Source organism: Chanodichthys erythropterus, chromosome 16 (genome assembly GCF_024489055.1).
Source record: "Chanodichthys erythropterus isolate Z2021 chromosome 16, ASM2448905v1, whole genome shotgun sequence".
In the NCBI taxonomy this organism is placed as follows: Eukaryota; Metazoa; Chordata; class Actinopteri; order Cypriniformes; family Xenocyprididae; genus Chanodichthys; species Chanodichthys erythropterus.
Window position 1 is genome coordinate 1,494,074 of NC_090236.1, and position 8,535 is coordinate 1,502,608.

The 8,535-nt window shown below is 36.6% G+C and overlaps 1 long non-coding RNA gene across 1 annotated transcript; it reads right to left on the reverse strand.

The window, feature by feature from the left end:
• Window positions 1-4,053: 4,053 nt before the first annotated feature.
• Window positions 4,054-6,775, reverse strand: LOC137003041 (uncharacterized). Its single transcript, XR_010891932.1, has 3 exons — window positions 6,654-6,775; window positions 4,260-4,398; window positions 4,054-4,120 (listed from the first exon to the last, which is right to left on the reverse strand). It is a non-coding gene; the product is annotated as an uncharacterized lncRNA (long non-coding RNA).
• Window positions 6,776-8,535: the final 1,760 nt, after the last annotated feature.

The following is an 8,535-nucleotide window of genomic DNA, read 5'->3' on the forward strand; positions in this document are numbered from 1 at the left end:
CAGCACAAAATAACTTCTGTCTTTGCAAGTCTCCACTAACACTGCAACACGAATAAATAATAAAGATAAATGCATAACTGCTATCCTGCCTTGATATCTGCTACCAGATTCACTGAGAAACAGCGGAACTGAATGTGGGATCAATTACATTAGACTTTTATATGGTAATAACAGGCTTATTCTTGGCTGGAGATGTAGTGGCAGTGGCTTTGTAGTGGGGAGCAGGCCGTGAAATGGCTTCCACTGCAGGAATATGAGTCAAACCATCCCCATTGTCCCCAGGGAAACTGAGGACACACAAAGTCCTCAACAAAGGGGTCATGAACATGAATTGATAAATGAGTGAGGTTTATTGTGCCATGACCTTAAACACCAGCATACTGTAGCTGAAAAAAAAAAAAAAGCTTTCTCTGGCTGTATCTCTCATTCTTCCTTGCTCTTTTGCAATCTGGATCATCTATAAAATTTGATTTGATATTGTCACATTCAAGTGATTTGTCGTTAGAAAAGAATAGGAATCATGGAGGACACCAGGTTCATGTTTGCCTTATTAGTGTTCCATTAGTTGACAATTGTATAAACATTACATGCACTACATATTCATAAGCTCACTGACAATTCTGGCATTTCAGTCAAATAAATGCTGTTTTTTTTGTAAAAAAAAAAAAAAAAAAAAAAAAAATATGTAGATGCTGTTGGAAAAACAAATAAAACTTAAAACTTTGATATATCTCCTCCACCATGTTCAAAGTTTATTGGCCACCCAACCCACCCAAAATACACACACAATTACCTCAGAGTTTCTGAGTCGTAAATACGACTTGAGAGGCTGTTCATGTTTCAGACTAAACTCACCTTTGTGATAATTCTGATAGCACATGAAGGCATTTGTTCTGGTGTGTGTTTCCCATAAAATGACATAACTCACTGCATAACCACCCTAGTATGATATATTGTTGGAAAAATTAACCACAGTCATGACTGTTTCACAAAATGTAGCACATTTGTTCGAACCATGTTAGTTCACCAATAGATCTGTCATAATTGACAATGAATGTCTGTCGGCTAAATGTTTGTGATTCCAACCATTAGCACAAGTCAGACAACCGTCAGCAGCTTTTTGGCCAATTGAGCATTTTGAATCAATGACAGAGCATGTTGGTGTGAGAGAACCCTCTGATTGGATGTTCAGCTTAGTGAACTACCAGTGCACAAGAAGAAAACGCAAGCTACGAAAGCCAGCAAACAACAAAGTCAAAAGATAAGTGAGCTCATCTTTGTTTCAGTTTCCCTTATTGAATGGCAAATACAGACTACTGCCACCTGTTGGTATGGAGATTTTTTTTTTTTTTCCACAGGTGGAGAAAATAAGTGCTAGATAGTCTTTGTTGTTGGTTCAAGCGCAACTTTTTGGCCCAGACACAGACGACGAGAGCTGACACCACAGTCAGCTTTTATCAGCACTATTTCTTTGATGTTGGTCCACATGTCATACTAACAAGAAACTATATTTCTAACAATAGGTTAACTACAGGCTCTAACTACAGCATAGACACCATAGCTGAGCACCCACAAAAAAAAAAAAAAAAAAAAAAAAAAATGAGATATTCTCCATTAATTTTAACCAATCAAAAAATCAGTTGAAATGTAACCTCTCTCATTGGTGGATCGCATATTGGTTCCCGGCGGGTTGTAATGCACAATCCTATGGTTAAATTTAGCACTACAACATAACCTGACACAAAAGCTTGATCTTTCTGTTTTTTTGTTTGTTTTGTTTTGTTTTTTGTTTTGTTTTTTTTGCATGATGATAAATAGCATTTTAAGTAATTAACTCCAAAGTCATCAGGTGTAACAGTGAGAGAGTGACTCGCGACAACAGCAAGAATATGTGTTTTTATTTGTTTGGTAATATATTTGTAGTCCATGCAGTATTGTGACACTGGCTGTGTCATGATGGCTTACACTTGTGGTGCACAAATTCATTCTCAAACAGTACTTTATAGGACATAAAGTACCTGCACATACTGCAAAGTTGTTGCACTGTATGTCATCACTGTAGTCATAAACACAGCATATCCTAGAAAAGACCTGTATCACCCATTCACAAGGTGTCGTTGAGGTGCAGGAAGGACCACCAAGACAATGGCTGCCCAGCCCTTCGCCTCTGTACCAAATGGCCCTCTACATGACCCAAAGTTCACTTCCCCAGCTCAGTGAGGACACCACACCCCTTTCTATTTTCACAATGGACACTTTAAACCTAATTTAAATGACCTTGATGCAGATTAAATAACCATAGATGGAGAGATGACATAACTGGGACTATGGATGAAAAATAGCCTTTTGGCTAATTCTATTACATTTACAGCAATGTTAATTAATGTACATTGTCCCTGTCAAATAAATAAATAACTAAATAAACAGTGGAATAGTAGAGAGTAGATTTTAGTCTAGAAGATGAGCTAGAAAATATATATAAAAATGATACAATTATTTAATGTTAACCCATGCATACCTCGGGTCTTTATCGACCCGGGACATCATTCACTACCATCTTCCTCATTCATTTTTCAAAGTTAGACATCAACCTTCTTAGTATTCCTCAATCAATTGTTGATCAATTCATTATAAAGAATATAACAAGAAAGAAAAAAATCATAAAATTATAAAATAATACCTATATATATATATATATATATATATATATATATATATATATATATATATATATATATATATATATATATATACTGGGAAATGAGCACTGATGAGGACAGTGAGGATGTCATAAAAGATTTACTCAAACAAAACCCTTCCAAGCTCCAAAAGTTAACTAAATATGCTTAATTTATTCTTCTGTAACAGTTATTCTAATATTAGGGATATTATTATCGCAACAGGTGGAGATCCATCTGTGTTAGATATAGATCTGGGTCGCTAAAGACCCGAATATGTAAGAATGATTGGCGAAACATTCATGCATTTAAGAATTACATGCTCAGAAGATTTTTAAGCATTTCTGATGATTGTGAGTGACTGGTGGAGTTTGGAAGATCATTCCACCAGAGAAGCAGTGAATTTAAATGTTCTGAAAGTGAGGCATACTATGGTGAATGTCAGTACAGTACAGGTAAAGTCGACAAATACGTGTTTTCTATTAATGAGTTTGTTTGCCCATATAATCTTTAGGGTATTAGGTTAGCTAATTTGGCTTGTTGTCCACTGATCGATGAAGCAGCTTCAATTTGAGCTCTGATATACCCCCCAGAGTGAATAAATATAGGATATGATTACATAGGGCAAGGTACCTGAGATGAAGGTGGAGTTTGGGAAGGGTGGAGGGATGCTGGAACAGCTGAGACTGAAGAGAGGTAAGCAGCTGCTTATATACTCTGGCTGTTGATTGGAAGATTAGATGGGCTCGATCCCGTTTAGGACAACATAGCTGAAATTACCTGCATGTATATTAAAAGACACTTGTAAATAGTACTTAAAGGGTAATTATTCCAGTTTCCAACTAGCTTTGTATTATTACAATGTCTGTATGTTAATGAACAATGTGTAGTCTTTATCTGTGTTACCCGCACAAGATATACCTGTTTATTTGTCAGCAAAAGTCTGCCGGATGACGTAGAACTTTTGACAGCTCTAGGGCTTTTGTAAAAATTACATATTATACTTGTGCATTTTTGTATCTACATTTACAGACAGTTGGATCAAGCCCAGTTCATTATGGGTGTTGAATTTTTCCTATACTTTTTTCAGGAAAAGGGAAAACAACAGCCAGGTTTTATTAAAAGCCAATCTTGGTAGTGGAGAATCAGCACTAATTTGATTACAAATCATGTTGTTCATGGAAATTTCATGGAAATCTGATGGTCACAGATGCATTTTTAATGGTGCTTGCAAAGAGCAGAGGCGTAAAAGAAACTTGCCTGTTGGATGATAAACTTTTTTTTTTTTCTAGCTAAAAAGTAATGTATTTGTACATGTATGCTAAACTATAGTCAATGACCATAATTATAATGGGAGTTAACATGTAGGCTGTGTATCCTGTACCGCTGTGATCCACGATGATGATCCGAGACCTTGGCTGGGCGTGAATCCATAGGAAACCCTGCGAAAAGAAGATAACAGCACCAACAGTAGTGTGAGTGTGTGTTTGTGTGTGTAATAAAGACAGTCCAAAAGAGAAGATGAGAGATTGAGTATGAGTGTGTGTATGTGTTGTTTGAGCGATAGGACTCTGCCCTCACTTCCTGTATTCACTGCCATATCCTGTCTGTGCAGTGGCGTTTAATGAGACAGCAGCCGTCCTGATTTCCTGCTCTCACACGTCTCAGAGGACGCCACACCACCACAAACACAAATCTACTCAATCTTCACCTGTCACCTCTGTGGGAAAAAAGACCACAGCCACTTTCACTGTTATGTTGATCACAATTAATTAAACCTTTTCCAGGATCACTAGTTTCTTTAGTTTCAGTTTTGAGGAACATCTGAAAGTTACATTTTGGCCAAGAATTGTCTTAGTACTTTTATTATTATTATTATTTTCTGTAACACTTTATTTTAATAGTCCACTTTAGACATTCTAGCTATTAATAAATTTGCATTTGCATGTCAACTAGCAGTCATTAGAGTATTAGCATTGTATGCTTAATATCAGCTAACACTTTATTATGATGCTTCCCGACATTTACTAAATGTAAAAGTATTCTACTAACCCTAAACCTAACCTAACAATCTACTACTCTAATGAGAATTAGTTGACATGTAGGTAGGTGCAACGCTACTCATAGAATCTAAATTGGACTATCGAAATAAATTTCTTTCTCAACCAACAGAAAACAAGCCGCATGATGATCGTTGGTTGTCAACGACAAAGTTTATGGTGATCACACCTCTGAGCTCTGAGTCAACACCAAACATTCACTACAAATTATATGAGTATACCTTAGAATCTACAAATACAAATCCAAGAGTGTCCTTAGCCTCACCCGTATCCCACCTCAATAGCAGCAAAAGTGTTTTGCAATACAATATAAACACAATATGTACATTGTATACTTATCTTTTGATGTAAGTACATAGTAGTTAAGGACACCTAATATAAAGTGTGACCTCATTATGTTTTAATAATCTTTTGTCGCATGTAATGGAGGCCAGCTAGTAAGAGCTGTGCGAGCAAACCTCACTCCCCTGGCCTCAAGAGGTGGACTAGCGACTGACGCTTGATAGCGCACCCGCCTCCTATGCCAGAAGCGCTGGTTCAAATCTGAGGGGTTACATTGGTGCCGTGACCCAAATGGGAGTAATATTTGGAGATGAGTGTAACAGGGGCCAGCTAATGAGAATTGTGCAAGTACACCTTACTCCCCTGGCCTCAAAAGTCACAGTCTTTAGTGTCCTTGTAAGAACACTCGCCTACCATGCCGGAAACTCTGGTTCAAATCCTTCTTGCAGTGGTGCAAGTAGAACCGGAGGGGTTAAATTGGTGCCGTGACCCATATGGTAGTTAGATTTAGGGGGTGAGTGTAACAGAGGCCAGCTAGTAAGAGCTGTGCTAGTGTACCTCACTCTACACCCCTGGCCCCAAGAGTCAAAGTCTTTAGAGTCCTTGTTAGGGCACCCGTCTGCCATCACACCTATTCGAATTCTCAATGCGGTGAGAGTAGAATCCAAAGGGTTACACATTTTAAAGAAGAACACTTACTTTATTGTGTTGACTAAGATACTAAAGCACACATAAAATACTTGAGTATAATAATTGTAGTGAGTTATTCAATATTACATTTAGAGGTAATATATTTTAAATGTACTAAATTGACTTATCATTGACCTTCATCAAGTTTCAATATAAATTACATTAAAATATATTTTAGTTTACCATAAATTATGTCAGTACATTCGGCAGTACACTATAACCATATTTCAGAGATAAAAGAACAATGAAATTACATGTAAAGATGGACTTAAGTCCTATATAAGTGGATCTAAAAGCGATCTTAAATCCAGCTAAATATATATTTTACCTACTTGTAATTAACTTCCAATTAAGTCTTAGAAGACCTTAAATTCAGTTCACACTTCAGTATATTCTTTTAAAGTATATTAGTTTGTTTAATGAGTACTCTTTTACAAGAGTATCCATCATGATCATACTACAACAACTCCTACAATGCTTCTGAATCTGAAATATGGTGCCTATTTCTACTTACGTGCTGTATTTCTCAGTAAATTAAGTAAATTAATAGAAAAGTAATGTTACTTATTTCTCTATTAAGTAACTCTGATTTTATGGTGGAAATTTAACAACTAATGGATCACTAAAACAGACACAAACACACACACACAAAGTAATCTGATGACGCAACGTGCTGCTCCTAAAACTGTTCATGTTTGTTTGGATATTTATACACATTTATACACAAGTTAAATGGATGCATACGGCATGCATTAGGACATGTTCCCAATATAAAAATATTACCCATACACTCAAGTGGGGGTCTGATCCCGTGTTCTCCATTTAGTCTGTTGACAGCTGAGATTTTCTCTCTTGTTGGCTGACACTACTTGCTAATCTGGTAAGGAATGTCTGATAAAAGGCTCTGAAGGTCTGCCCCACTGACCGGATTATCCCAACATACCTGTCAGAACTCCAAATCCAGTTTCCTTTCCAGATTTCCTCAATGAGGAGTTGATTGAAGGAATAGAATGATCGTATGGTAACATTTCACTCCAGTGATCAGGTGCAGGTGCCAACATTGACTTTCAGGGAGCGTAACTAACCCTAGCTGTGTATACAAGCTTAACCAGGCACGTCCTGACACTCCCTAATGCATTCCTAATTTGTAATCACACTGCAGTTCTGGACTGACTGACACATTGCAAACTTGTGTTGGTATATATTAATAGCCGGATGAAAGAGGATAAAAATGTGCTGTTTTGATCTCATAGAAGAGGGTGGGGGGAGCTCAATCAGGGCCTGAAGTATAAGAAAAATGCAAAAAAATTAAAATGAATTTACAGTGAAATTAACCTATGTTGTTAAATATATCATGGCTCACTAAAAAAAAAAAAATACCTGTGGCAAAATTTTTGCAAAATAATATTATATTTGTTTTTGCATATTTTGTGACACTTTCGAAGAGAATTGTTCATTGTGTGGTGCTAAATGTGCTCTACGTTTTATCCAAAGCAGATAAACGATTGTTATATTTGTATTTGAAAATAATGTAGCAAACATGAGCTAAAAAGTGAACCTTTTTAGCTTGCTTCTACAAGTCTTTGAGCTCTTTTATCGTGACTCATGGTTCATGCAACTCGTACCCAAACGCTTCGCATTGAAAGTGCATTGCTGTATCAGGTGAGCAACCACACAAGTTTACACTGTCAGAAAAGCTAAACATATGGAGCTGATTATGTGATGAAAATGTCAAAATGTACTAATAAACATATCCTGCACAATAATAAAAGTGTTTTGAGGTCATAACATAGTATTTTGCAAGGAACAGTGCAAAAATAAGTCTTGAGTAATTGATAATCTTCACCTGTAATCATAATTTGTTTGAAAAGGAATACAATTTGTTGGTGTTTTACTGCCACTAGTGATTATGTCAGTTATTACAGCTTGAGTTTTGCACATTTTTACAATTTAGCCATGTTTTTCCAATGAGCCTGTGTTGCATAAAAACCTGATGTCATCCAGTTTAAATCTAGGAAGCACCCTTTCAACACTATTTGACATGTAAACCCACAAAACAACCAAAAATAAGTGAATCAGTTTGTTTCAACTGCAGCAGCTACACCATGAAGAAATGTACCTAAAAAAAGTGAAAATAAAATGTGTGCTAACTGTATAGCTAACTCATGAGTAGTTGTTTGCAACCTGCATATATAATTGAAGAGATATATCCAATTTTTCTTGAGCAACAAATAAGAATTGTCAGGAAAGATTCTAACTTACATTGAACTGTTGTGCTGTTGTTTTAAAGATGAAAATCCATCTGAACTTCAATGCGATCCGGAGATGTACATAGAATACGAACAACCACCTGTTATCAACGTAGTTGATGTCGGACTGCTTCATGTCTTTGTTATGAACCCTGTGTGGGTCATATTTGTGCTTTGTTTTTATTATTTGTCATTATTATTGAGGGGTCCTGTCTGTGTTGGAGCTGGGTGAACCCCTGTTGATCCTGGAACAACATTCCAACCAACCAATCAGAATTTGAGGGAAAGTTTTACAGTTAACGTCAAGTTAAAGGGATAGTTCACCCAAAAATGAAAATTTGATGTTTATCTGATTACCCCCAGGGCATCCAAGATGTAGATGACTTTTTTTCTTCAGTCGAACGCAAATTATGATTTTTAACTGCAACCGCTGCCGTCTGTCAGTCAAATAATAGCAGTGATTGGGAACTTGAACAATAAGAGTCGAAAAAACTTCCATAGACAAATCCAAATTACACCCTGCGGCTCGTGACGGCACATTGATGTCCTAAGACACGAAACGATCGGTTTGTGCGA